Source organism: Lissotriton helveticus, chromosome 2_1 (genome assembly GCF_964261635.1).
Source record: "Lissotriton helveticus chromosome 2_1, aLisHel1.1, whole genome shotgun sequence".
Taxonomy (NCBI): Eukaryota; Metazoa; Chordata; class Amphibia; order Caudata; family Salamandridae; genus Lissotriton; species Lissotriton helveticus.
The window spans coordinates 191,072,326-191,078,968 of NC_136059.1; positions in this window are offsets into that span (position 1 = coordinate 191,072,326).

Sequence of the window (6,643 nt, forward strand, 5' to 3'; positions counted from 1 at the left end):
ACACTTATTTAAACATGTTGTACATATGACCATAACTTCAGTTTTGTACTCACTTCTACATTGTTTTTATGTAATAACTATTTTTGGTTCCCTTTAAAGTACTATGATGCACTTGGGTCATTATTAGCTTTCAATAATAAACAACAGCTTCCACCAGTGGTAAATGACCTGCTTACTTTGTCCAATGACAGCCACCGATCCACATTTGTCTCTGTACAATCCATCTCCCGTCTCAGCATTGGCAGAAAGCTCTCCCGCTGAACTAGGAAACTCTCAAAAAGCTCCCTACGTTTTTAGGTTGTGCTGCACATGTGAAATCTCTTGTATTTAATATATCTTACAAGGGGCTCCAATCAGTTCCCAAGGCTGAATTACTGTCTTCTCTCGCTTTTGTGTGGAACTTCTTTTGGGTTAATTTCACCTGGCTGCACGCCTTTACAATACTTCTACTAAAGCTGTTCACACTGTTTAAATCCCATTCACTGTCAGGATCGCTTCCCTCTAATAACGCAGACAGCTTCTAACTGTATGCGAGAAAGCTTTTTTTTTATTTCTTAGTTGTGTAAATCAGATGCTTTAGCCTTAGAACGTTTATGGCATTTCCTATACACGCCTCAGTACCTTTACTTGCACCTTGTAGGCATTATCAGATTGATTTTTTCAACGTAATCTAATTGGCCATTATGAACAAATTCTAAATTCTGTAATAAACGTGCGTTAAAATTAATTTAATATACAAGAGCTATGCTCTATTTTACTACTAAACAGGCAGCCACAAGTGCAGTTACCTTGCAGACAACAAGGTCATGAGTTGAATGATGCAGCAGGTGCAGTAGCACCGGGCTAAACAATTGTCGGACCTCCTCTAAACACATAATATTGCTATATTTGACTATTAAACAGGCAATCACAAGTGCAGTTCCCTTGCAGTTAAAAGGGACTTAATTTGAATGGTGCAGCAGGTGTAGTGGCACTGGGGCCAAAAGCTCTAGCGACCCCACTAAACCCAGATTATTGCAAATAAAAATAAACAGGCAATCACAAGTGCAGTTACCCTGCAGGCAACAAGGCCATGATTTGAATGGTGCAGCAGGTGCAGTGGCACTGAACTCCAAATTTTCAGAACTCCTCCCATTGCTATATTTTATTATTGTACTGGCAGAAACAATTACAGTTGCCTTGCAGTTTAAAGGGGCTTAATTTAAATGGTACAGCAGGTGCAGTGGTACTAGGGCCAAAAGTTGTCAGAACTCCTCTATACACCTAATATAGCTATATTTCACAGCTAAGCAGGCTATCACGTGTAGTTATCTAGCAAGGACTAGGGTAACAATTCAGAACATGTCTAAAGACATTATTGTTTGGGAGGGCCTTAGGTACAATGTAATCTGGCTGCTGTACTACCTTCTTGTGGGACTTACAGTTATTGTATGAATCCATCGATTTCCGAGCGCCTAGAGACCTGCAGGTGATTGGCGCGATATAAATCTAAATTAACAATAACAATTTCAGTAGTGCAGCAGATGCATAAGTACCGGGACCAAAAGCTACAGGCACCCCACTAAACACTGATTATTGCTACTAAACAGACAGTCACAGGTGCCGTTATCTTCAGGCATATGGTGCAGCAGGTGCTCTGGCTCTAGGCCAAAAAAACTTCTCTAAACACCTAATATTGCTACATTTTACTACTAAACAGGCAGTCCCAAGTGCAGATGTCTTGTCGGGAACAGGGTCATTAATTGAATAGTGCAGCAGGTGCAGTGGCACTGGGTCCAAAAGTTGTCAGAAATCCTCAAAACACTAAGGGCCAGATGTAGGTAGCCAAATACCGGTCGGTAACGGCCGATTTCGGCCGTTACCGACCGGTATTTGGCTTTTGACATGTAGGTGGGTCGGTATTTACAGATTCGGTATATTTACCGATTCGGTAAATTTACCACTTCTGTATTTTTCCGAATCGGTAAATATACCGATTCTGTAAATCCATATGTAGGTGGCACAGTTTGCAGTGCCACAGGCCCTTAGGATTTCTTATTTTACCACCCAATCCTATTGGGTGGTAAAATACCGAATTCCAGTGTACATGCACATCTGTGCATGTACACCTATGCCATGTGACACACAGACATGCCCTTAGGGCATGTATGTGTGCCACATGGCACACAAGCCTGCATTTGGGGTGCTACAGGGTGTCAAAGTGACACCCCGTTCCCCCTGCCAGGATTCGGTATTTACCGATTCTGTAAATACCGAATCGGTATTTCCCATTGATTCCTATGGGCTTCAAAGCCCATAGGAATCAATGGGAAATACCGATTCGGTATTTACAGATCGGTAAATACCGACTCTTACAGAATCGGTAACTGTAAAATTAAAATTACCTACATCTGCCTCCTTCCAATTTACCTACTCTTAAATACCGATTCGGTATGATTTGGTATTTAAGAGTAGGTAAATCGGAATTACCTACATCTGGCCCTTAATATTGCTATATTTTACAACTAAACAGGTTGTCATAAATGTAGTTGTACCACAACCAAAAGCTCCAGGTAACCCACTAAACACCTAATATTGTTATATTGTATTCCTAAACAGGCAACCACAAGTACAGTTACCTTCCAGACATCAGGGTCATGATTTGAATGGTGCAGAAGGTGCAGAAGCACGGGGCATCAAAGTTGCCAGAACTACTCTAAACACCTAATATTGCTATATTGTACTACTAAACAGTCAGTTACAAGTGCAGTTATCTAGCAGGCACTAGAGCCATGATTTTAATGGTGCTGCAGGTGCAGTAGCACCGGGGCCAAAAGGTGTCAGAACTCCTGTAAAAACACCTAACGCTGCAATATTTCACAACTAAATAGGCTGTCACAATTGCAGTTATCTAGCAAGCCCTAGGGTCATGATTTCAGTAGTGCAGCAGACGCATAGGCACCAGGACCAAAAGCTCCAGGCACCCCAATAAACACTAATAATTGCTATACTTTACTACTACACAGGCAGTCACAGGTGCAGTTATCTTTTGGGCATTAGGGTCACGATTTCAATGGCGCAGAAGGCGCAGTGATATTGGGCCAAAAAGTTGTCAGAACTTCTCTAAGCACCTAATATTGCTACATTTTACAACTAAACAGACAGTCACAAGTGCAGTTATCTTGCAAGCAACAGGGTCACTAATTGAATGGTGCAGAAGGTGCAGTGGTACCGGGTCTAAAAGGTGTCAAAGCACCTCTAACACTTAATATTGCTATATTTTGCAACTAAACAGGTAGTCCTAATTGCAGTTATCTAGCAAGCACTAGGGCAATGAGTTCAATAGCGCAGCAGGTGCAGTGGTACCACAACCAAAAGCTCCAGGCAACCCACTAAACACTTAATATTGCTATATTGTATTCCTAATCAGGCAACCACAAGTGCAATTACCTTGCAGACAACAGCGTCATGATTTGAATGGTGCAGCAGGTGCACCATTCAAAGTTTTGCTATTACTTACCTGCACTATACCACTAGTAACAGAACAAAATACTGCCTTTTTGTGCATAAAAAAGTCATAACACTTTAAGAGACTTTCTGTAACTTAAATTTACAACTACTCAGCAAGCCACAACCTACAACAACAAACAGCTTATTATTAATCACATAGGTAAAAACCTAATGCATTTACCAATGCTTGTTTGTAATGTCCAGAACTTTGAGAGTTGCAATTGCTTCTGAATAGCTATTCCCATGAGATAACTTGTGCTGTCAACTCTTGAGCCCTCTTTATTCAAATTTAGACTTAGTAAGATTAATTTGATGTAACTGTTCCAAAATGGCAGTGTATTCCATATGAAGAAGTAGCCAGAGCACACAACTTTATTCGGGCAGAACTGTAATCACTGAACACTGGCAGTGAGCGTGGAAGGTCATCTGGTCATGGAGTTGAAATGGCTGATGGGCTTTTTGAGGGGCACACGATAAAATAGTTGTCTCTCTGCACTCACAATCCTTTATTGAGGCAATGTTCTGTTTAGCAAACACTTATTTACAGCTTTGCCTGACCCAGACATGGCCTCTGTGAGGTAACATACTCATTAAAAGGGTCAGATGGTGAGTGTCACAATACATCTCAAAAGTCATGCTGACATCATCAAACAACAATGCCTGTTGTTGTTGATTGTTAGAGTTGCACGACTGGGTAAACAGAAGTTTGCTTTTTCTCTACACTCAGGGGCCTCTTTAAACATCACAAGCTATTGGCACAGGAACATTCCATAAAAGTAATAGGCGTCAGGCATAATGTTTGTATCCCTCACCAAAGATCAAATTTGGCGCCCTCCCTGCGGCTGGTGAATAAAACAAAGTAGCATGGGGTCAATTTTGTTTTTACAGGTCATTCATATATCAAAGCAGTAACTGACCCCTGAGCACAAACTTCTATGCCTCCACCCCAAGTATTCGGATTCACTCACAGAGTATAGGTCGATCACGCCAGTGCCAACTTGTTGGTGGTGCGAATGGCGGTGTTGGTGTGTGTCGGCATGGAGGAGGAGGTGAGTGGGAAATGGGAGAGGATAGAAGGCTGTTAATGGGGTGTACAGTGGCACCTGCAGCATGTAAAAAGGATTAAAATCTATCCAGTCAGTATCATTAGAGTCAAGTACAAGGGAAGGTACTGCCTGCAAGACTTTAATGCACACAGCTCCGTGCGCCCCTCTGAAAATTGGCGCCCTGGGCCAGGACCCATCTTGCCCACACCGAAAGCTGGCCATGAGAGAGATCATCGAGAACCACATATAACTTATACTCAATTCACACCGTGCAGAGCTTCTTACCAGTTGCAAGAGCTCTGCGAGAGAGATAAACTCATTCCAGCTAGGCCTAAAACTAGACTGTTCCTCAGTTGTTTTCCAGAGAATCAGTGATGCTTCCACACCAGTGTTTCACACACTGGGGTTCACAAGCCATGATGGGTCGCTACCCGATTTTTGGTGAGTCGGGAAAGTCCGAGCAATAAATAAGGATTCCTTTAATCCTTTGCTTAACTTTTCACATTTGCCTGTGTTTCAAAATCAGAGGTAAAAAATGTCAGGCTTTGTCTTCTGACAAATTGCTATGATTGGTGATTACTTTTCAAAGTGTATTATGTGACGATCTTGCTGAAGTACAGGAAGTGTGAAAGGAAAGGCGTTGGATTTTTTGCAACACACAGCAAAATGTAAATACATTTAAATGAAGTGTTTCAATTCAGCAGGTAGGAAAGCAAAAATGAAGCACTTTTTAGGTCTCGGCTAGCGTAGGCTGCGCACCTGCGCAGTCTCGCCGGCAAGATTTAATGACTGAGTAGCGAGATTAAGCCCCACCCCTCTTCTCCATTGGCTGGCCTCCTAAACGGCGGCCAGCTATTGGAGAAGAAGTCCCAGTGACGTCATTCATTGGATCTAAGTCCCGTCCTTTTCGGATTGGGGGGCGTGTTTTTGACTTTCTTTCTTCCTAGTGACGTTCTCCGTCAAAAACACCCACTCCAGTCTGAAAAGGACGGGGCTAAGACTCTGGGTATAGCTCCTCCCGCACACAGCACACCACTGACTCCTCGTTTGTTCTCCTTCGCCTCGCCTCCTCCTGGATCAGTGTGGAGGGTGAAGCCACAAATGTCTCCTGGCCACGGTATTCTTCCCCTCCTTTGCTGCCGCCCTGTGTCTGCACTCCCCTTCTACCCATCGCCATGTCTGTACCCACTCACCTTGCGGGCTCCCGTCCCTCTTGCTGCTCCGGTCGGGTCTCTGCCGGTTTGTAGCCTCTTGGCCCCTCAGAGGCTGCGCTCACTCTCTGCTCTGGTGCCACCTCGACAGCTTCCGGGGGAAACACAAGTCGCACAGGAAGGTTCCTACTTGGGGGTGGGGAGGAAGCTTGTTGGCTGAAACCCTGAGGAGTTGAGGGCGTGTTACAGGGTCAGTGGCATCGGATGTGCAAGCTTCCTGCCCTCCTGGGAGGAGAGTGCAACATGTCCCCGGGCGGGGGGCGGCCGTGATCACCACTGCACACCCACCTGCGCCAGTCCGGCGCTTCCCCTCTGCAGGTTTGTGTATCTGTGGGTTGGGAGTGCGAGACGGTGGCACTGTTGACGTGCGCCGTATGGCAGACTTCCAGTGCACGGCGGGTGGAACTGGCGCCCCCGCACCGCTCACCTATGCAGAGGAGATGCCGTGCTCCTAGCAGCAGGTTGTTTACTTCTCTGAGCACTGTGAGGCTCACCCTCGGTGCCAGGGGCCGGAGCACCACGCCCGTCAGCACTTTCAAACACGCTGGTCGTGCCAGCCACTCCAACTCGGCGGGGATAGCGAGGCGACCCTCTCTTTGGAGCATATTAGTTAATATTTAACAAGCATATGGCGGAACCCGTTTGCATGCGAACTTAACGACTTTTGTTTTGACTGTGGAATCAGCTCCATGTGTGTCGTTCGGAGCCAAAATGATGTTTTTTTTTACTTTTCGGCGTTATCGCGTCTTTCATTCAATGTTACTGTTTCCAGGCGTGCGCGTGTTTTGGTGTGTGACATAAACTGGCAGACGCATGCGACTACTTCCTTCAGTTGTAACAGTATCCGTTAACTCTACTCTGGGTTGTGCTGACCGACCGTGAGAGGTTTTGCAGGGA